Genomic DNA, 24,250 nt, shown 5'->3' with positions numbered 1-24,250 from the left:
GGTGGAGTGATAAGGCGAGGAATGAGGAGGTTCTACGCAGAATCGATGAGAAAAGGAACATATGGGAGAGAACACTGACAAAATAAAGGGACAGGTTGATAAGACATCTGTTAAAACATCAGGGTATAACTTCCACGATACTAGAGGGAGTTGTATAGGGTAAATAATATAGAGGAAGGCAGAGATTGGAATACATTCAGCAAATAATTCAGGACGTTGTTTGCAATTGCTACTCTGAGATGAAAAGGATGGCACAGGAAAGGAATTTGTGGCGGGCCCTATCAAAACAGTTAAAAAAAAAGATCTGAACAGTACGATGACGAAAAGCAACCGTGACCTTTGAAGCTATTTTATACGTGGGTGATCGGTTATTTAAGGAATCGAGGAAAGGGGAGGCAACTGCTGGTACAACGGTTGCACGTAACAAGTGGAATGTGACATTGTGCGTACTCCCTTCTCTATAGATAACAGAGGGAGAGTAGGAGGGGGAAAGGTGGGAGGGAGAGAGAGAGAGGGAGGAGGAAGAGAGAGATAGGAGACAGTGTTCTGTATAAAATACCCACTGGAAAATTGGTCAGCACAGTCCCTTTTTTTTTTTTTCTTTACTGAGGAAGTGTATCATATTTGTGAATTAGGTGGTTCATTCCACAAATGGTTCAAATGGCTCTGAGCATTATGGGACTTACCATCTGAGGTCATCAGTCCCCTAGAACTTAGAACTACTTAAACCTAACTAACCTAAGGACATCACACACATCCATGCCCGAGGCAGGATTCGAACCTGCGACCGTAGCGGTCGCGCGGTTCCGGACTGAAGCGTCTAGAACCGATCGGCCACACCGGCCGGCGGTTCATTCCACATCGTAGCGAGTAAGATAAAGAAATATCTATTAAGTTCAGGGGTCTGAAATGCATGTGTGTATACCGTGTGGTCATGTTTTTATTCTCTAATGTTGAGAGAAGGGGTAGGATCAAACGCGGCGCCGGTACATAGCCTAATCTACTCGAATAGCATCAAGGGGGTCATCGTAATTAATGCCCCATCAGAACCCTTCACTCCACTAGACACTCAAGAGTGTTTTTGAATTTAGTCCATGACACTGGGGAAAAGTCTGATAACAGGGAACCTTACGCCAGGACCTCTTCTTCATGCCGGCCATATATTAGTAGTGTAAATTTTTTCCACTACCAGGATTCAAAACGGCCACCTCCGACACGAGTGCCACATTACAATCGTGCGTTAGCAACCCAGGTTCCGGGGGCGGGTGTGTGGTTCAAAAAATGGTTCATATGGCTCTGAGCACTATGGGACTTAACTTATAAGGTCATCAGTCCCCTAGAACTTAGAACTACTTAAACCTAACTAACCTAAGGACGTCACACACAACCATGCCCGAGGCAGGATACGAACCTGCGACCGGAGCGGTCGCGCGGCTCCAGACTGTAGCGCCTAGAACCGCTCGGCCACCCCGGCCGGCGCGGATGTGTGAGGCAAATTTAGAAAGATAATGTAGGGACTGCAAATGGCAACGCGTGGCTAGGCAAGTATTCTCCATGGCATTAATCAGTTCTGAGGCTAAGATAAATTCACAAGAAAACTTCATCTACTTAGAAAAGAGTAGGACCAGTTTAGATGTTAACAGTACAGAGCTCTCCGTTCTCGTCCTCAGTGCCACACTTTGTAGCGAATCGACCTTCGTCTTTGTGCTGGTGTAGTAAAACTTCGTACATAAGCAGACTTCAGGTCTCCTTGAAGAACGTGCACAAACAACTCTATTGTCTGCAGCTCAGACCTTCAGAAAACAGATGGAACGGACAGTAGGCTAACCTTAGCCGACATGGACTCAGGTAGCTACATCGGTGAAAGTAGTCGCGTAAACAAGTTTACCTGCTCCAGCGAAATTCTCGCAAGCACTCTCCTGTTACCGTCACTCAAACTTGGAGTCGATCAGCAACAGTAGTCGGATTCACTTTTCTTTCCCTCTTCGCTAGCTATCTGTATTTGTAGTTTGCTGCCTCGCGTGCTCTCAAAAACAGTGTGAATACTTACTAGTTATTCGGTCGCCATTTCAGCGATTAGCTCAAGGTGTACCGCACTTTTACATAACGTTCAGTGCATCGTTTATGCAACTGGCTGCACAAGACAACCCAGATACTACCAAACGTGTAATAATCATTTAGCTCTCCGTCGCGTTGAAAATGATCACGCTCTAGAAATTAATTTACGTTTTACTGACATCTCCAATGTGACTGCCGCAAAAACAAAGTTTACATTTGATAGTAGAGTAGGCAAAAAATTATAGTCTCGTTCTCAATTTTTTTATTGAATCTAGAGGCTCCACTTAGTGCTCCCGTATTTCGATTAACACGACTTCTGTCAAGAAAATGAGTATCAAGGGATAAAAATTAGCATTATAAGAGCAATTTCTTATGTTTCCGTGACATTATTTTTTTATTATTAGTATTTATTGGCATACCCATTTTGCATGATACTGATATAGTGATAACGGTTAAGTAACAAGCTATCGTAAAGGTAACTATCCTATACAAGAACCCAACGAACTGTTGTACAGGTTGTAACCTCTATATTCGTATTGAGTAGTTAATTTTTGTAGCAAACCTAGCAAATTATTCATTTGAATTTTTAGTAAGATAAAAACTGAGATAAAGATTAATTAAGTAATTTCCATTACTTAACACATTGTCTGCATTCGATGTATTTCGACGTCTTTGTTGGCTCAACAACTTGAGGCACATTTCAGCTTACAGGAGAATGTCAAGGTTTTGGTTTAAAATGTGTTCGTTGGAATAACTTGTTATAGGCACTTCATCTTTCACATAGAGCATTTAATTCTCTTCATTATAAGACATCACAATTTGAACATATAAATATGTCTGAAACTCGGGGTGCTGGCCACAGCGGTGTTTATGTGGAACGCGACGTGCCGATCTTCACTCATCGCTGTCAGGTCGATTACAACGGATCATTATTACAAGAGCGACCTGCTCAGTTTTGTAAATCGCGGCTATGCCAGTTCGACTACAAAGGATTGCTTTACCAGTTATTGCTGTATAATGAGGTTCCAGTAAATTCTGAGTTATTCTTTTTCTACAACAGTAAAATGATCGTGTCTGTAGTATGGATCAAAGTCTTCCGTTAACTGATATTGCTGTCCCAACTTCTGGGGGATTATTCTGGCGACCTCAGCATGCATTTTCAAATATACCGTGGATTCCAGGGTTTCAAACGGTTCAAATGGCTCTAAGCACTGTGGGACTTAACATCTGAGGTAATCAGTCCCCTAAACTTAGAACTACTTAAGCCTGGCTAACCTAAGGACATCACACACATCCATGCCCGAGGCAGGATTCGAACCTGCGACCGTAGCAGCAGCGCGGTTCCAGGTTGAAGCACCTAAAAGCGCTTGGCCACAGCGGCCGACTGCCAGGGTCGTTTTATCCGGACGTAAAGTGTGATAGCGTCTTTTTTTTATCCTCACGCTCACTGCAGCTATCACACATTCGTGGCTCTTTCAGAATGTACGTCCGGTACTTCCTCATCGCAATGACCTTACCTCGTACCGCTTTCAGTAACGCCACAGTGTCTGCATGCAAACCTGCAAGCGAATACTAGTTGTTCGGTGCATGCTAATCGGTGCTACGCAGACTAAAGTCGTTTACATGTTTCCCGTGCAGTTCTTGGAGATAATTACTTTCGTCTTGGAGCTTGGACTTCAGTCTCTGTGTCTACTATTGATTTGTAGCTTTATGACTTCCTGACGTAAAAATAAAGCTTCAGATTCCAAAGACACCTTACATACAGCTGTTCAGCATCTACTAGCTCTCTTTCTGGCACTGAGACAGTCGACTTATTGACAGCTGATTTAAGATTATGGATACCACACTTCGTTAAAAATTTCCCTTGATATCGCCCGTGTTCCAGATTTGCTTTCGTCAAGTTAATGAGGCCAAAATTGTAATTTAGCACTGATGAATCAAAAAATTATAACCAGAGCCCGACTTGAGACTGAAGGCCACCCAGCGGCGCTGCAGGCGCATTACTCAGTACGGAAAGAATACGGGGCATAATGGGTATAATTGCAGATATTTTTACGTGTGGTGCCCTAATATGCACACATATCAGTGTGTTGGTTGTTTCTTCTCTGCGTCGAACACCCTTCCCAAAAACACGTCACATAATTTACTACCTCATGTTTTTTGCACGGTCCTTATTACACCACTAAGTGGACTACTCCTATCATATGGTTCAAATGGCTCTGAGCACTATGGGACTCAACATCTGAGGTCATCAGTCCCCTCGAACTTAGAACTACTTAAACCTAACTAACCTACGGACATCACACACATCTATGCCCGATGTAGGATTCGAACCTGCGACCGTAGCAGTCGCGCGGTTCCGGACTGAAGCGCCTAGAACCAGCCTATCCCCCTACTGAAATATAAAGTGGTGTAAATCAAAAGTTGTACCACTCTTCTTATAAACGTTTTGGTGAAGTTGAATACCAGAGAAGGAATACGCTGTCTGTTAATCCCCATAATTGCAATTTATTTATAAAATATAAACATAATTTGATACAGTAAATGTGAGTCTGCATTTATTGCCCCCCCCCCTTACATACTTTTCTGTCACAATTGAGTCAAAATAATTGCTTTATTCTTGTTAATTACTAGAACGCTGCCGGCCGGAGTGGCCGTGCGGTTCTGGGCGCTACAGTCTGGAGCCGAGCGACCGCTACGGTCGCAGGTTCGAATCCTGCCTCGGGCATGGATGTGTGTGATGTCCTTAGGTTAGTTAGGTTTAATTAGTTCTAAGTTCTAGGCGACTGATGACCTCAGAAGTCGCATAGTGCTCAGAGCCATTTTACTAGAACGCTACCCACAGAGTCTGTCTAATAGTTCAGCAGTGCCTTCATCTATGGATTATAAATAAACTATTGTTTCTAAATGTCGAAATTCCATAAAATGTAATCCTTGTCATGCTGATATTTCAAGAGCCTGTTTATTTCACCGTCCATATCATCTTCCTCCGCCAAAGGGTCAACACGTCCAGGACCAGATTCCTGAGCCGAACTTGCAGTTCTCAGTTGGTTGAAGAAAACGTGTTGCACCGGAGCGATGCACGGAAAAAGTGTCATCGTGTCTTCCCTCCTCTGCCTCGGTGACAGGTCGCGCAGCATTGTTGAGTGGGATGAGTTGTATACTAGACAAGCGAGGACGGCCACGAGCACGATATGACGTTGTAATATCCAAAATTTTGGAAGAGTTTCCTGCATCAAGAGATTCTTTGCGGAAAACGAGATGTGGGCAGTCGTTCTGGAAACGAAGCCATCGAACGTGAAGCCAATTCAGCTTTTCGTTTTGCGTGGTATTCTTTCTAAATCACACTTTTCTCTAGCTCCTTCGTTGAAACGGAGTCATTAAGGGACATTCTACAAACGGTAAAAGGTTGTTTTCTCCTTGCCTTTTGAATGACATAATACCAATGATAAGTAATGAAAATTAGGGCGGTTCTTGATTTTGTCTCGATACCTCTGAAATCCCAGTCGTTTGGTAGAAAGGAGTGTCCCGACAACATAAACTTTTGGATCTCATTTTTTTATTTCTTTACAATCTCTACCCAAATTAGCGCAAGTTTAGAATTCTGATTTTGAGCAGTTGCTGCGTCACTGTATGCTGTTACGTGATGAGGATCATAGGCATGGAATTCTACATGCTTTAGAAGGCAGGAACCTACTTCTTTGGAAACCTTTGATGCCGTAGTCTCATCCCAAATGTACATAAAACCAACCGATATTACAAATCTAAAATGTAAATGTCATGTGACTAGGGCCTCCTGATGTGTAGACTGTTCGATTTGACGCCACTTCCGCGACTTGCCCGTCGATGGGGATGAAATGATGATGATTAGGACAACACAACACCCAGTCCCCGAGCGGAGAAAATCTCCGACCCAGCCGGGTATCGAACCCGGACCCTCACGATTGACATTCTCTCGCGCTGACCAGCTATTTTTTATTTTGTTTTTTGCATTTTGTTCGTTGTTGATCGTTGTGTTTGGTCGTTGCGGACGTCACGTGACATCCGGTCAAGGTCGTTTGTTGATCCTTCCTTCCCTCTTTTTTTTTTTTTTTTTTTTTTATTTTTTTTTTTTTTTTTTTATCAGAGGCCCACCAGCTCTCTGACCGAACACGCTGAGCTACCGTGCCAGCACCACACAAATCTAAAGAAAGACAGTATTGCTAATACTTACTAGCACTGTTGCAACGCCTTTTTTTATTTTAGACCGTAAATAAGCAACACAGAACTACACGACCGCGTGGCCTTGCCCGTTGCTTTATACCATTACCCCCGCGAGCGCATTTCACTCTGGCGTCAGAGGAAGAATGCATTTCGCGCTCTCAAGCGGCTCCGGTGAGAGTTATCTTTATACAACCTCTCCACCACAAATTTCCGTGCATTGTTTAGTTTCAGACAAGGCACAATTTAAACATAATTTAAAAGAATTGTTGGTGGTCAACTCCTTCTATTCCATCCATGAATTTCTCAACAAGTGCAGTAGACCATTTTAATGAAAATTTATTATGCTTTAATTTTTGACAATACTGGGTTGTAACAGCCAAGTAACTACCTACAGCGTGAAAGATGGATGTATGGAAAGCAGATGTAAGTCTTAAGTCTGTAAATAGTGCAAGTTTAATTTTAAATCTTGTACATAATTTGACTGTTCTTAACTGAGGATCATTGAAATGAATAATTTACTTTAATTTTTGGCAATACTTGGTTGCAATAGCCAAGTAACTAGCCACTGTGTGAATGATAGATTTAATGAATGCAGATGTAAGTATTAAACCTATAAATATTAGAAGTTTAATTTTCATTCATGTGCATAATTTTAATGATTATTGACTGAGGATCATTAAAATTAATGAAACTCAAGTTTTTCTAATTACATTTATGTTATTTGTTTATCTGACATGTTCCACACCCAGGAGGATCCCCTCTTTTGTGGGTCTATGGAATGAATAATTAATCTAACCTAATCTAATTGTGAATAAACTGAGTTATATATACTCAAAAACTAATTATTTTGACGTAGACCACTTTGATTCTCAGGGGCTTATAAGTACGTGGAAGTAAAATATTCTACTGCCAACAGCTATAACTATTAGTCAGAAAATGGCGTAAATCCTAGTGTAATGTTGTTCAGTATACCGTCCTCAGTCACCAGCAGATATATGTGCAGATACACCCGTTATGTCTTGTACAAGTGGAGCCATAATTGCGACAACATCGACCGCAATTAGGAAAGTCCGCTGGCTTAAGGGAAAACAGCTATGGCCCGACCCCTGGGAATGACCGTCTCTGTCGCAAGCATCCATGGAAAGTAGTCGATGGACGGAGAAACCAAGATTGGACAACAACGTGTTGCTCATTACTGCAGACGACCCTTACGTGCTCCCATCAGTTACGATCGCAGTTGGCACAGGATCAACGAGGTTGAGCAGTGGATCAATGGAAATGTCTCACCTGGTTGGATGAAGCGCTTTTTCTTGCTACAGCAGGTCGACGGCCGTGTTCAGATACTCCATCATCTATGCGATCAGCTGCACGAAACGTGCCCCACGCCATGGTTGCAGGTCCGCGAGGGATGTATGAGGGACATTCACCAGGGCTTCCATGGGACCTGTGGTAGTAACCGAAGGCAATATGAACTATGGTCTACGTGAAATGATCAACTGCATCCCTTCATGCCTGATGTCTTCCCCGAGGGCTATGGGATCTGCGAGCAGGATAACTGTCCGTGTTATAACGGCAGAATCCTGATACAATGGTTTGACGAGCATGATAGCGAACTCACGTTGACGTCTTGACCACTAAATCCTCCTGACTGAACACACCTGGGACCCTTGCAATCTCCACCTCCAACACGATTACATCTAGTAAAGTAATGTGGTATCAACTTCTAGCTTGTGATCAACTTTACTTACTACATACTTCTTGCGAAATATATGTGCATATACTAGGCGCATGCAGATTATAACAAATCCGATTTTTTTCCTCAAAGTAATCACGCGAAAACTGTGAAACTTGTGTCATTTCTCGCTGTAATCTCCTCACAACGGCGATCCCGTGATTCCAGAGCGGCTGTGAAAGTTTCTTTAGGAGTTTGGTTAGGCCACTGGAAAAACGCTGACGCAATAGCGGCACGGCTAGGAATTTGCGACCACGGAAAGTGTGTTTGGAACTGGGAGTCAGATCAGATGATTATTTAGCACGAGAAATCACGTCAGACTTGCTGTCACGAAGAAACTACAGCGTCGCGTTAGCCCTATCCCCAGGTGCCTTGCTCGGTGAAAGAGCTCACTTGCAGCCTTTTCTGGTCATTTTTCATGGATTTCTGTTAGGACCTTGTTCTTCGAAAATTTCTTGGTATTAAGCACCTGTCACCACAGTGCCCTTTGGAACCAATGAGTTAGGATTACGTCATGTCCACCATCACTGACGCTTGCCCGAAATTTCTTTGGTGGTGAGTGCGTGTGCTTCATTGAGCTGACTGGCTCTTCGTTTCAGGATCACCCATTGTCAAAATATATGAAAATAAAGTCCCATCATGTGTCAACATTGCCTGGCAAAATGTCACGAGCACACTCTTCTGGTCATACACCAGCATTCGTAGCACCCACCTCGAGAACACTTTTCGCATTTTCAGCCTCCATGCAGGATTGTGTTCACAGATCTCACGGAAATGCCAACTTTGGAGGCGATGTGCCCCACACTCATTCGGCGATCCTCCAAAACAACTTTCTCCAATTGCTTGATCAAGTCGTCTAGCCGGCTGGTGCGAGGCCGATGTTGACGTACGATGTTCTACATTCTTTGAGCTGACGTGTTCTACATTCTTTGAACTGACGCTTCCATGAACGCAAATTAGGCACATCCATGACATCATCACCACATGTATCACTAAACTGGAGATTAATATCAATCTGTGTCAAGCCACGTAAATGAATATATCGGCAATTCATCAACAACAGTCCCAACTCTCGCCGGTGCCGCTGTGGTTTTATGTGTCGTACAGTGCTGCCATCTCTTCCAAGCATTCACAACGAGTGCGTGCGTATTTTAAAAGAAACCGCACGTTTCTATCTGTTTCCAACCCTAAGAAAAAAACCTGAATGCACCTCGTATAAGTGTGGTGAGAAATCCTCTGTCACTACAGGCTGAATTTGATGACTCAGCTTTAGGGACCAAGCCTTGTAGCGCCGTGGTTAGCACAGTGGACTAGCATTCGGGAGGATGGCGGTTCAAATCCGCGTCCGGCCATCCATATTTGGGTTTTCCGTAATTACTGTTAATCGCTCTAGGCAAATGCCGGGAAGATTCCTTTGAAAAGGGCACGGCCGATTTCGTTCCCTCTCTTTTCGTAATCCCAGCTTTCGCTCCGTGTCTAATGACGTTAACCTCTAATCTCCCTCCCTTCAGTATCTTGACAGCTGTTATCGTCAACAGAATTACCAAAAAGTGAGTAAAATAGAGAAATGTGAGCTTTCGTAACCAACAGTACTCGAATAGACTCGGAAACATTATGCCACCTGTAAAATGTCTGCATTAAGAGGAAAACTGGCGCCAGTCCAAAGGAAGATTCCGGATGTTCCCACGCACACTACAGGGCTCTTCCGTGTTATCTCTCAGTTCACTTCGACGGCAAATGACTCATAGTGCCACATGCTCCACGGACCTCCGCGTCATACTTACTACCGCTGATTCTGACAGCCAAAATATGGACCCTAAATAGCCTTGTTATCGAGTACGGTCACGTTGTGTTGTAACATTGATCCTCCGAGCACAATGACCTTAGAACAGAAACCTCCTTCCCCGCCAGAAATTAAATAAAACTCGACAACGCCGGCACGTGCAGACTCTCGTTCGTCCAGAAGCGCGGCCTTCAGTGGGTCACCTCGCGGCGATAGCCTCAGCGGGACCTCGTGACCTCTCACGCCATAAACGACCACAAAGCCCAAGTAATTTGTGAACCACGTGCCCATCTGATTAAAGCGGGCCGGACAACGGAAAGAGAGACGTAAACACCAGATGAGTCAAACACAAGTACGGCACTGTTTCTCCGACGGTTAAACACTCCCGACAAGGGTGAAGATTTCTTATGGACTAACTGAACAATTAATACTCACTGCACTACTGATGAAATCTTTCATATTAAGTTTAAGCATATTTAATATGCAAATTTTTGAATACCGAGACCGTATATTAATTGAATGTTCACTGAAGCGCCAGAGAAATTGGTATGGGCATTCGTATTCAAATACAGAGATATATAAACAGGCAGTGTACGGCGTTGCGACCGGCGACGACAAAAGTCTGGCGCAGTTGTTAGATCGGTTACTGCTGCTACATGGCAGGTTATCAAGATTTAAGTGAGTTGGAACGTGGTGTTACAGTCGGCGCACGAGCGATGGGATAGAATATCTCTGAGGTAGCGATGAAGTGGGGATTTTCCCACACGACATTTCACAAGTGTACCGTGAATTTCAGGAATCCGGTAAAACATCAAATCTCCGACCTCGCTACTGCCGGAAAAAGATCCTGCAAGAACGGCACCAACGACGACTGAAGACAATCGTTCAGCGTGACACAAGTGCGACCCTTCTGCAAATTGCAGCAGATTGCTGGGCTATCAACAAGTGTCCAGGTGCGAACCATTAGATGAAACATTATCGATATGGGCTTTCGGAGCCGAAGGCCTATTCATGTACCCTTCATGACTGCACGGCATAAAGCTTTACGCCTCGCCTGGGCCCGTCAACATCGACGTTGGACTACTGATGACTGGAAACATGTTGCCTGGTCTGACGAGTCTCATTTCAGGTTGTGTCGAGCGGATGGACGTGTTCAGCTGTGGAGACAACCTCATGAATCCATAGACGCTGCATGTTCAACTGATGAAGGCTCTGTAATGGTCGGTGGCGTGTGCAGTTGGAGTGATGGGAGACCCCTGATAGTCTAGATATGACTCTGACAAGTGATTCACACGTAACCATCCTGACTGATCATCTGTATCCATTCATGTCCATTGTGCATTCCGACGAACTTGGGCAATTCCAGCAGGACAATGTGACACCCCAGACTTTCAGAATTACTACAGAGTAGCTTCAGAAACACTCTTCTGAGGTTAAACACTTCCGCTAGAGCCACCAAACTCCCCAGAGACGAACATTAGTAGGCATATCTGGAATGCCTTGCAACGTGCTAGTCAGAAGAGATCTCCACTCCCTCGTTACTCTTACTGATTTATGGACAGCCCCGCAGGATTCAACTTGTCAATTCCCTCCTACTTGAGATTTTAATCGAGTCCATGCCACGTCGTGTTGCGGCACTTCTGTGTGCTTTCGGGGGCCCTACGTGATATTAGGTGGGTGTGCCAGTTTCTTTGCCTCTTAAGCGTACATAAAGATAACTGCAACCAGTCACTAATGAAATATTTATTTCCATGAAATGGTTTTTGAGCGACTTGTTTGTTAACCCACTGGTATTGCGCCTCACCAATGGTGCTGTGCACTTACTGCTGCTACATGTTTTCATATTTTCAATGTTTTCTGCTTGTTTAAGCCGGTGTTACGGCGTTAAGTATCATTTATGACATTTCAAGGCAGCAATGGCGATTACTTTTCTGGTTAAATAGCATGTATGACATGTTTTTCCACTGTGAGAATGGTCCATGATCGAAACCGGTTGTGAAGAAATATATTGTAAGACAGCACAGTGTCTATGATGCGCCGGCCGAGGTGGCCGAGCGGTTCTATTCACTACAGTCTGGAACCGCGCGACCGCTACGGTCGCAGGTTCGAATCCTGCCTAGGGCATGGATGTGTGTGGTGTCCTTAGGTTAGTTAGGTTTAAGTAGTTCTAAGTTCTAGGAGACTGATAACCTCAGAAGTTAAGTCCCATAGTGCTCAGAGCCATTTGAACCATTTTTTGTCTATGATGCATTTCTCCAAGAATTTTAAAAGTGATTCAGTAGGAAGAACCCTCGGTGAGTGAGTGTACTTACTACTTGCTCCCCCTGAAATCAACATGCGAATATGAGTGGCTTACATGAGAGTGTCAGAAAGCCGATCTCACCACAGGTGCCGGCCGCGGTGGCCGTGCGGTTCTAGGCGCTTCAGTCCGGAACCCCGAGACTGCTGCGGTCGCAGGTTCGAATCCTCCCTCGGGCATGGATGTGTGTGATGTCCTTAGGTTAGTTAGGTTTAAGTAGTTCTAAGTTCTAGGGGACTGGTGACCTCAGATGTTAAGTCCCATAGTGCTCAGAGCCATTCACCACAGGTGAAATACGATGAATCGGAGTTTCGACAGCTGGTCATTGCCTACCACCATACCAAAAAGTGAACAAAATAAATAAAATGTTAGCTTTCGTAGCTAAAAGTATTCGACAGAACGACTCCGATGTAAGGCCAACAATATAACACCTAAGAAATACCTAAACTGTTCTGAAAACTGGGGCCAGTCCAAAGTAAGATGCGGGAGCTTCCCATGCACAGTGCTTGTGCAGAGGATCATCCATGCTGTCTTCCACTACATTTTGAAAGCAAATGACTCGAGTGCCAGAACTTCTCCGAACTTCATCCCTGTCAGCGGTGTTTCGGTCACACACAGAGCTGTGCCCCAAACCGATTTTTACGAATCTTTTTCTGTTCCCAAGGTCTGTAGTTATGGATGTTAGCAGCTGTTTCTTTTTATAGAACCTTTTTTCGCCTTGCATAATCACTGCTAAAAGTTATGGGGAGTAGCAGAAATGAGGTTAGCGGTAAACATAAAACAAAAACTGGGAACAACGAAGAAGACGAAGTGACAGAACAACTGCTTCACTTCGTCTGCTTCGAAAAGACTACGTTTGGAAGCAATGAAATAGACGACGGTTGAAGTAAGAAAGAGTTAAAGAAGAGACTACTGTTAGCAAAGAGGGTATTCTTGGCCAATCGAAGCCTATTAATATCAAACATCAGCATTAAAACACTGGTTTCAGGGAATTACTTTCGCAACTCATTGTTTCCGTGTAAATAGCACTTAAGTTTCTCTGTATAAATGGGCAGTGCAGACTCAAGGTTTGTCCCCTAAACATACATATATATCAATACTCCGCAAGTTATCTGACGGTGTATGGCGGAGGGTACTTCTGGTATCGCTAACTGATTCCCTCCTTCCCTGTTCCACTCGCGAATAGCGAATGGGAAGAATGATTGTCGGTAAGCCTCCCTATTAGCTCTAATTTACGGAATTTTCTCATCGTCATCATTTCGCGAGATGTATGTGGGAGGAATTAATATGTTGTCCGCTCTCTTCCAGGAAAGTACTCTCTCGAAATTTCAGTAGTAAACCTCTCTGTGATGCACAACGCTTCTCTTGTACCGTCTGTCACTGGAGTTTATCGAGCATCTCTGTAAAGCTCTCGTACCGACCGAACGATCCCGTGACGAAACGCGCCGCTCTTCGTTGGATCTTCTCTGTCTCTTCCATCAGTCCTACCTGGCAAGGATCACAGATTGATGAACAATACTCAACAATCGTTCGAAAAAGCGCCTTTTAAGCCACTTCTTTCGTGGATGAATTACATTGCCTTAAGTTTCTGTCTATGAATCTCAGTCTAGCATCTGCTTTTCCTATTATTTGTTTTATTTGGTCATCCCTCATATGGTAGCCCCGGATAGTTACTCATAGATATTTTACAGTCGATATTGTTTCCAGCAGTTAGTCATTGATAGTGTAATTATACGGTAGTAGATTTCAGCCTACGTATGCGCAATACGTTACATTAATTTACGTTCAGGGTCAACTGGCATAGCCTGCCTGCAGCATTCATCAATCCTCTATAGGCCATTCTACAAACGGATACTGGCTTCTGGCGTTGCTACTTTTTTATAGACAACCGCAGCATCTCTGCAGACTCTTAAAGAGTTGCCAATGGCTTCATAGGTTATGTATATTGTAAACAGTAACGACCCTAGCACACTTCCTTGGGGTACTCCGGAAATTGCCTTCATATCTGCCGATTTGGTTCCGTAAAGAACAAGATGTTGAGCTGTATCTGCAAGGAATTCCTGAATTCAGTTGCAAATCTAGTCTGAAACTTGGTAAGCTGGTAATTTTTTCACTAGACAGCAATTCAGGACGGTGTCAAAAGCCTTCCTGAAGTCAAGAAACACGGTGTCAACCTGGGCGCCGTCCTCTACAGCGTTATGGATTGCGTGGAAGAACAGAGCGACCCGAGTTCAGCAAGATCTCTGCTTGAGGAATCCATGTTGACTTTCATAGAGGAGATTTTTGTTTCCCAAAAAACGTCGTAATTCTTGAACATAAAACATATTCGATAATTCTGAAACAGATTGACGTCAACGACACATGCCAACAATGATGTGTATCTCTTCTAAGGTCCTTCTTGAAAACGGGAATGACCTGTACTTTCTTCCAGTCGCTAGGTGCCCTTCGTTGCTCCAGCGAAATACCATAAAATACTGCTAGAAGGGGAGCAAGTTCTTTCGCATTACCTTTGTAGGATCTTACGGGTACCGCATCTGGTTCTGATGCCTTTCCACTACTGGCTTATTTCAATATCTGCCATTTCCACGTTCGTACGAAGATGTAAATGAGAGACTGTATTACGATTTTCCGCGGTGAATCAATTCGGAAGACCGTATTCAGTATTTCCGCGTTACTCTAGTACCTTCCATTCGATGCCAGTATGGTCACTGAGTGACTGAATAGTTGATTTCGAACCGCTTACTGATTTTCCTTAAGATCAGCTCGTCTTGGAGTTCTTAGTCAAATCGGATGATAAAATTTTACTGTCAAAGTAACTGAACATTTCTCTCGTTGCTCTCCTTACGCTCATTTTGTGCTTCGTTCAGCTTTTGTTTGTCAGATAGCGAATTCTACTTGTGCTGAATGCATAAATCGCCTACGAGTTTATACAGGATCTCGCAGGATGAATGTCAATATTCAGGGACATGACAGGAACTATCATTCGAAGCAAAAGAATCAAAACGCTGACCTTAGGATCAGTGAGCACTACTTCCATAAAATGGTTCAAATGGCTCTGACCACTATGGGACTTAACTTCTGAGATCATCAGTCCCCTAGAACTTAGAACTACTTAAACCGAAGGGCATCATACACATCCATGCCCGAGGCAGGATACGAACCAGCGACCGTAGCGGTCGCGCGGTACCAGACTGTAGCGCCTAGAACCGCTCGGCCACCCTAACCGGCGAGCACTACTTCATCTTCGATACTGTGAAACAAATCTCTTCTATTGCAAGCTCTTTGTTTTTCATATTCTGAAAGGTGGTAGTAGCGACCGAAACAAGAAAAAAATATCCAGCAAACACGGGTTCTAAAATGCATACCTTAAGAGCTATGAGCACTTGTTCATTTTGGTTATTGTGAGACACCTCATCTGCTGAACAGGTGCTCATAAGAAAAATGAAAACAAAAACCTTCCCGTGCGATCTATGTTTTCTCTCTATGTTCGTGGAAGTTAACAAAATATGTTGGCATTCGTGAAAAGATTCCATCGCAACGAAAAAAGCCTTTGGCTTAGTAACTGCCCCCTCGACTCGATTACCACGCCCGTGGCATTCTTTCGCTCATTGCGCCATAATACAAATCGACCTAAACTTCGTTGAATTTTTTCGATGTCCTCTGTCAATCCTACCTGGTAAGAAACTCACATTGCGACAAAGAGGACTGACAAACATAATGTAGACAGTCTCTCTAACAGAGTTGTTGCACCTTCTAACAATACGTATCCTGCCAAAAAACACAATCTTTGCCGGTCGGGGTGGCCGAGCGGTTCTAGGCGCTACACTCTGGAACCGCGCGACCGCTACGGTCGCAGGTTCGAATCCTGCCTCGAGCATGGATGGGTGTGATGTCCTTAGGTTAGTTAGGTTTAAGTAGTTCTAAGTTCTAGGGGACTGATGACCTCAGAAGTTAAGTCCCATAGTGCTCAGAGCCATTTGAACCATTTGAACACTATCTTTGATCAACCTTACCCACAACATTTTCTTTGCCAAATACCAAGTAAGTTGTTCGTAACTGTAATATCTGTCTATTTAATTGAATCGACAACCTCTGAATTTCTTTGACTTATCGTTATCCAAAATTTAATTTATTTTAATGGAGGGCCTCACGCTTTGTATTGTTTGTGGTCACTTTCCACTTTTTGCGCAATGTAGATATCTTGTCTAAACTCATTTTGCAATTCGTTTTTATCTTTTGATGACTTTAGTCGACAGTAACCGACATCATCTGCATACGACGTAAGGGAGCTGATCAGATCTTATCACTAAATGGCTAACCGAGGGCAAAGTTCCAGTTGCATCTTGCCTACGTTGCCTATCTGACGACTTACGGGGCAAAAAAAACTTGATTTTCAATATTTGATGTAATTGTTGACCGAACTTAAAAAATTAAAGTCTGCCATAATCCACTGATTGGCAACGACCTTGCCACAGTGGATACACCGATTCCCGTCAGATCATCTAAGTTAAGCCCTGTCGAGCGTGGCCGGCACTTGGATGGGTGACCACCTGGGCCGCCATGCGCTGTTGCCATTTTTCGGGGTGCACTCAGCCTCGTGATGCCAACTGAGGAGCTACATGACCGAATAGTAGCGGCTCCGATCAAATAAAACTATCATAACGACCAGGAGAGCGGTGTGCTGACCATACGCCCCTCCTATCGGCATCCACATCTGAGAATGACACGGCGGTCGGATGGTCCCGATGGGCCACTTGTGACCTGAAGACTGAGTGCATAATCCACTGATTAAGAATTATAATGTTATGTAAAAGATTTAACACAGTAAGACAGTTAGAAAGTGTGTGTGTGTGTGTGTGTTTGTGTGTCTTGAAGAAACGTAACTCATGACGTGCAAATTACTCAGACTTTATTCTTCCAGTATTTGAGAATGAGAGCACTTGGCGTCTTCCAACAAACTCTGCACATAATTTCAAACATTTACTAAACCTTGCCTCCATGCCACCACGGAGTGAGATCGTGCAGTGGTTAGCACACTGGACTCACATTAAGGAAGAGGACGGTTCAAAACCGGGTCCGGCCATCCAGATTTAGGTTAAATCGCACCAGGCAAATGCCGGAATGGTTCCTTTGAAGGGGCACAGCCGATTTTCCTTTCCCATCCTTAACACAACACGAGCTTGTGGTCCTAATGACCTCGATGTCGTCGGGACGTTAAACCCAATCTTTCTTCCTTCCTTCCTTCTCTGCCAACCCTCTCTCCTAGACACACACACAAACACACACACACACACACACATATACACACATACACTCACAAAATGTCGAAAGGAAAAGTTTATCGCTCACTACATTTTCGCTGTCCATACCGTAAAACTTCAGCATCTAGATTGACGTTCTTATTTATTACTTCTTTAAACTGATTCTATTCGCAACACAAATGCAGACAGTATTCACATACACCATTGAATGATCTGCAGAATTACCTCATTGTACAGCACATAATTAAGAAGATCAGACATAATAAACAATGAGATGCGAGAAACTCTAGCTTTTGTTTTAAACGAACGACAGATTTCCGCACTGTACTGATCCAATGTTTGGCAATGGGGGCACTTAACGGCTTCCCAAAAAGCATAATTCCAAATTTTTACTTAAACTTTTTCTCGCTTACATGCTCTAAGTCAAATAGTTAACACATTAACTCATTTGTAAAGTAATGAGGTGTTTCAACTTATTTTGTACATGAGAGTTTGATTTTTTTAAAAAAGCTCAGGCTTTAGTGTCTGTCTCCTAAATCGCTTATAAAGATCAAAAATAGCAGGGGCCTATAACATTTTCTCGAGGAATCGCAGATATCGCTTCCATATCACTAGATTAGTGCCCCAGTTAATTACTGCGAATTGTGATCTTCGTGGCAGTAAATCACGAATACGGTCGCAAAAGTGAGTGGTTAGCGATAAATTTGATTTGAATAAGTACTATAAACGCTTGCCACACGAAGCTTACACGAAAAGTTACATATAAAAAACATTCATGCATGTCACAAATGCTGAGATGTGTAATCCTGCAAACAAAGGCTGACAATACATGGGGGCTGCACAACAACAAGCTTGACAACACATTTCACAGTGAATTTCACTTTGTCGCCTCCCGCCCCCACATGCACCCCCCCCCCCCCCGCCCACCTCCCCCCCCCCCCCCCCCGCCCTCCCTCTCCAGGGATTTTCTCTGCCTCGTGATGACTGGGTGTTGTGTGCTGTCCTTAGGTTAGTTAGGTTTAAGTAGTTCTAAGTTCTAGGGGACTGATGACCATAGATGTTAAGTCCTATAGTGCTCAGAGCCATTTGAACCTCCCGCTCCAGCTTAACACTTCTCGCGAGACCTATCTCTTTCACTGCTATCCTTCTAGAATACAACTCTTATAAATAACGAAAACAAATTCGAAAGACACAACTACCATGTGCAATGGGTGTTCCGAGATTTGCGATTACGTAGTGCGTGAGGTGGATCGCAACTGAGAGAGAAATACTGAGCTTAAGGTGTTACAGCGACATCAGCAAGGACGCCACAGTAGCGGAACGTCCGTTAGCACTGACCACGCGGGATCGTAACGTCAACAGATCTAAAGGTCGCCCGCTAGCGTTGTAGAATCACGTTTCATTATCAAGTAAGGTTAGGTTTGAGAATATTGTATCAGAATTGGTATAGCTAACTGGTAAGAAAAACAGTAACGTCGTTGGATAAGATTTAACGTTGCCTTTGAAGAGTGGCCTTGAGATCTGCCTATGTATATTGGAATTGGAACTGATACGTACCCCACTAACAATGTAGAATCCCAAATCCATACGTCCTGTGAATAAATTTCAGGTTGCTAGCATTTTTCTAGAGGGGTGTAGGTCGAGGGCTTTGTCTTACACTTGAAACAATAGTTGAGGTTGGATGTAATGAACAAAACCTATGCAGAAATGTTTATTTAGCTTCCATGCACAAGCAACAAGATAAATGAAATTGTTTAGGTGTAACGAGGTTTGATGACTCACACTGTACGTTGCTCTAAGCCAGATCCGCCATGTTAGATGCCCCAAAACATCAACAGACTACTGTTTACTATTTCTTCTAGTTCTTAATTTCTGACGTGTGCACAGAGCAGTTGTTTTAAGTAAAAAATGTTACAGTGCTTTCGTGAATAAAACAGCGTCATGAGGGTGTCTTCAGACTTTTTCGGGCCTTAAATTATTTTCCATCCCGTAACACGACACACATGGCCTCGTTATTGTAGCCTTTTATTTATTTATTTATTTATTTATTTATTTATTTATTGCTATGCATTTCGAATAATCGAGAAGAGAAGTATATAATGTGACAAGGCTGCTTTCGTAATCCAGTGCTTTCCTTAAAAAATACGGACTGACCAAACTGATGTTCAGCCTCTGTCCTCTTCCCAAAAATACTGAGGACGTTCACTATTGGCCATTAAAATTGCTACACCAAGAAGAAATGCAGATGATAAACGGGTATTCATTGGACAAATATATTATACTAGAACTCACATGTGATTACATTTTCACGCCATTTGGATGCACAGATCCTGAGAAATCACTACCCACAACAACCACCTCTGGTCGTAATAACGGCCCTGATACGCCTGGGCATTGAGTCAAACAGAGCTTGGATGGCGTGTACAGGTACAGCTGCCCATGCAGCTTCAACACGATACCACAGTTCATCAAGATTAGTGACTGGCGTATTGTGACGAGCCAGTTGCTCGGCCACCATTGACCAGACGTTATCAATTGGTGAGAGATCTGGAGAATGTGCTGGCCAGGTCAGCTGTCGAACATTTTCTGTATCCAGAAAGGCCCGTACAGGATCTGCAACATGGAGTCGTGCATTATCGTGCTGAAATGTAAGGTTTCGTAGGGGTCGAATGAAGGGTAGAGCCACGGGTCGTAACACATCTGAAATGTAACGTCCACTGTTCAAAGTGCCGTCAGTGCGAGCAGGAGGTGACCGAGACGTGTAACCAATGGCACCCCATACCATCACGCCGGGTGATACGCCAGTATGGCGATGACGAATACACGCTTCCAATGTGCGTTTGTGCGTTCACCGAGATGTCGCCAAACACGGACGCGACCACCATGATGCTGTAAACAGAACCTGGATTCATCCAAAAAATGACGTTTTGCCATTTGTGTACCCAGGTTCGTCGTTGAGTCACAATCGCAGGCGCTACTGTATGTGATGCAGCGTCAAGGGTAACCGCAGCCATTGTCTCCGAGCTGATAGTCCATGCTGCTGCAAACGTTGTTGAACTGTTCGTGCAGATGGTTGTTGTCTTGGACACATCCCCACCTGTTGACTCAGGGATCGAGACGTGGCTGCACGATCCGTTACAGCCATGCGGATAAGATGCCTGTCATCTCGACTGCTAGTGATACGAGGCCGTTGGGATCCAGCGCGGCGTTCCGTGTTACCCTCCTGAACCCACCGATTCCATATTCTGCTAACAGTCATTGGATCTCGACCAACGCGAGCAGCAATGTCGCGATACGATAAACCGCAATCGCGATAGGCTAAAATCCGACTGTTATCAAAGTCGGAAACGTGATAGTACGCATTTCTCCTCCTTACACGAGGCATCACAACAACGTTTCACCAGGCAACGCCGGTCAACTGCTGTTTGTGTATGAGAAATCGATTGGAAACTTTCCTCATGTCAGCACGTTGTAGGTGTCGCCACCGGCGCCAACCTTGTGTGAATGCTCTGAAAAGCTATTCATTCGCATATCACAGCATCTTCTTCCTGTCGGTGAAATTTCACGTCTGTAGCACGTCATCTCCGTGGTGTAGCAGTTTTAATGGCCAGTAGTGTATTTTTCTACGGTTCGTCGGTTTCCAGTCTTTGCTTCTCACAGCGTTAACAGAAAGCTTTTCGAGTTGGACTAATGGGAAACCTAAAGTTAAACCACAGAAGTAAAACCACTACAGTAAAAGCAGACAGCTCAATCAAAATTCATGTACATAAAAGAAAACATCGCTGGCACTAGTCCACTTACGAGTGAATGTGATCCCTGTACAGTTTAGACGATAGTCAGAATTATAACTACACAGTAAATGACGCAGACAGGTATTATTGATCAAAACACTGCCACCAGAACCTAACGTTTGGGGCAAGTAACATGGCGGACGTCGGCTCCAACTTGATGACGTCATGACAGCTCCCCTTATTATACCTTCACGAATGAGGTGGGATTAAGTTGCTGCATCGGAGTTGCCACTTTCACACTAGGAAAAGACAATACAGCGCAGTTTTAAATATATGTTCATTTGTAACTGTCAAAGCCTCTACGTGCTACACTCGTCGTAACCGAAGGACCTGCTTTTAACATGGTGCCTTGCGCCGTGCCATGGCGTCACCTGAGTCACTCGTCAGACTAGCAGTCTGTCTTCTGACTTAAATTTTCTTTCATATAATTTTAAAGTATGTTGATGGCCAATTATACTGATAATTCAGTGCGTATAAATGACAATATGAGTCTCTCATTAAACTACCAGTTCTGTACGCATCAGATCGTGTTTATAATATACTGAATGAACCAGGCTAAAAGTGATGTGCAAGTACTAAAAACATACATAAACAAAAATCAGTGGAAAAATGACAAAATAAAAACTAAACAGAATATTACTGTGATGTCTACCAAACAGTACCTTTTGATCAGATCCTTGTGAAACTGAACCTAGTTTTTGTCTTCGCTAATTATTACGAGAGCTGTCGATATGTTTATCGATGTTTTAATTAATTAATAGCAAATAAAACCTTGTCTTTTAAGTGAAACTATCTGTCACAATCGAGGTATTATTGACATCTTCGCTTAAAATACCTCAACTGCTTCAAGAGGCTTTTACAAAAAAAAAAATGTCAAAATGAAATGAGTATTTCTCTCGTTTGGTGGACTAGTTCTTGGAAGTCATCCCTCAAAAAACGTCTTATAAAAGGGAAACCAAAAGCAAAAATTTGAATTACGCACTGAGAGCTGATGTATTAAATATAAATGAAATGACTAATCTGAGACAGAATTTCAAACAGTCGTATGTCGTAACCAGAAATGTCTGTTATGTTACATAAGAATTAACTTTTACTGCGTAAAATTTTAGGTTGTAATTTACAAAGGACTTTTTATACGAAGGACTCGATACGAGATAGATCGAGCGCTCGTAGTCGAACTCGGATTTATGAAAAAAGCGGCGAGCTCGATAGTATTTGTCACTGCCTAAGTAGGTTTACACGAGTCACCCTGGACAGGCGTTCGCTAGAGGCAACACATCCATCTTCTGTTTCCTTCTGTTTACTGTCAAATGTAGCAAAGGTTCTTGAGGAGAGGAAGTGGATTACGAAATAAAAAAATGTGGGGTGCTATTTGAAAAAGTTGTAGTGCCGTTTATATCTTCGTAACAAACGAAATTACAAGAAAGACAATCATGCTGGTTAATGTCTGCCTGGTAGTTAATTAATCAGTTAGTTACATGCTCTATAGTTTATTTAAACGATTTTACTATCGAAATGATGAGGAACAAGCACATATACACGATTAGTGTTAACATCACTGAACTCTTTGTTTTGTAGCCTTATTCACACAACTACATTTCAAAGAAAGGTATTCCCTGATGGGATAGGAGTTCTCACGAGAAAGTTTTTAACTTAGATTTAAAACTTGCTATGTTACCTATAAGACTTTTTATGTTATTGGGCAAATGATCAGAAATTTTTGTCGCAGCACAGTGAACTTCTTTCTGATCGCTGTTCTTCTCAAAGTCTCATGGATTATTTATGAAGAATTTCACTAACGATTATGTGTATTGTGCCGGCGCAGTTAAAATGCCTAACTCCCAGCAGGTGTACCTACACAAGTGAACACATTATATTATTCTTACCGATCACTTTCATGCAATCAGTACTGTGTTTCTAAGTGGTGAGCTACCCCAGAAAATTATTCCATAAGACGTTATTGAGTGGAAATATCTAAAATTTTTCAGGGGATTAATTTGCTTCTTTCCAAGACGCAATCACACGAAGAGCGAAAGTAGCTGAAGTTAACTGTTTGAGAAGCTTAGTAATATTCTTCCTCCAGTTCAAGTTTTCAACAATGTGTACACCAAAAAATTTGGATCATTCTGTCCCATTTATTGACTTCTGTTCACGTGCTACATCATCTGCTGCTATGTCTCTATTTGTTGTACAGAACTGAATATAACGTGTTTTCTCAAAATTGAGGGAAGTCCATTTTCAGAGAACCACTGAGTAATTCTTTGAAAAAACCTCATTAAATTTTCTTCTGGTGCTTTCTCTCTAATGAGGTTTGTTGTACTACTAGTATTGTCTGCAAAAAGTACCAAGTCTGCTTGTTAAATGTTAAATGCGAGGTCACTCACATTTGTAAGGAATATCAGTGGACCCAAAATTGAACCCTGTGGGACTCTCTTTCTGATTCCCCTCTTTTCACTAAAATTTTCTATTATTACAGCATTTTTTTAATTATTCAGCACCACTAAACATTTTTGGTGCATTTTTTCTGGTCAAATAGTTATTTGTGATGATCAAGATAAACGTGATAACCCATGCAGAACACCCACTTTGTATTGACCCTGATGCCAACACTGTACGGTATTTCAGAAAAGAAGTTGATGAAGTCAGTAAATCTAATTAACCAGTGCGCTAGAGACGCGCTTGGTGGACATACCTTGGTGCCAGTGGTGTGCAGACTGCGCTAGACTGGACTGCTTCCCCGGTAGCACTGGGGCTCGCAGCACGGCGGTCGCGTGTTTATTTGCGGCCCGGCGGACAGCACGCGCCTCTCTACCTGTCGCAAGCAGCGGCGGACGGCACGGCCAGTGTCCTCGGAAAGTGTGTGGGAGGAGCGGGGTGGGGTGTCGCACCGGTGAAAGGCGGTAGCCAGCCCTAACCACGCTAACGGCACTGTGCGGCTCACTTAGCCGCCGACGGCGCTTCGTCTTCTGTCTGGGTCTGCGCGCTATCAGACACGTCTGCCATCCTGCACGATCTCAATTACGACCGACTTTCCATTGTTGAAAATTTAAAGCACTCGAAGGGAGTGTTACAGATCCATTAGTTTTCAAGGAATATACGCTTAAGGACGAAAGTAAATTTCGC

The 24,250-nt window shown here is 43.3% G+C and overlaps 1 protein-coding gene across 1 annotated transcript in view; it reads right to left on the bottom strand.

Moving 5' to 3' along the window:
- LOC124597792 (3 beta-hydroxysteroid dehydrogenase/Delta 5-->4-isomerase type 1) overlaps nt 1–23,909 on the bottom strand; it is a 239,250-nt gene extending 215,341 nt beyond the window's left edge. Inside the window, exon 1 of the mRNA XM_047135961.1 lies at nt 23,820–23,909. The gene's annotated coding sequence lies outside the window, so the exon portion shown is untranslated. The remainder of the gene's footprint in view (nt 1–23,819) is intronic.
- Between the last annotated feature and the right edge of the window lie 341 nt (nt 23,910–24,250).

The sequence above is a fragment of the Schistocerca americana genome, chromosome 1 (assembly GCF_021461395.2).
Source record: "Schistocerca americana isolate TAMUIC-IGC-003095 chromosome 1, iqSchAmer2.1, whole genome shotgun sequence".
Taxonomy (NCBI): domain Eukaryota; kingdom Metazoa; phylum Arthropoda; class Insecta; order Orthoptera; family Acrididae; genus Schistocerca; species Schistocerca americana.
The sequence above is the reverse complement of the archived record's forward strand: the minus strand, read 5'-3'. Positions and strand labels throughout refer to the sequence as shown.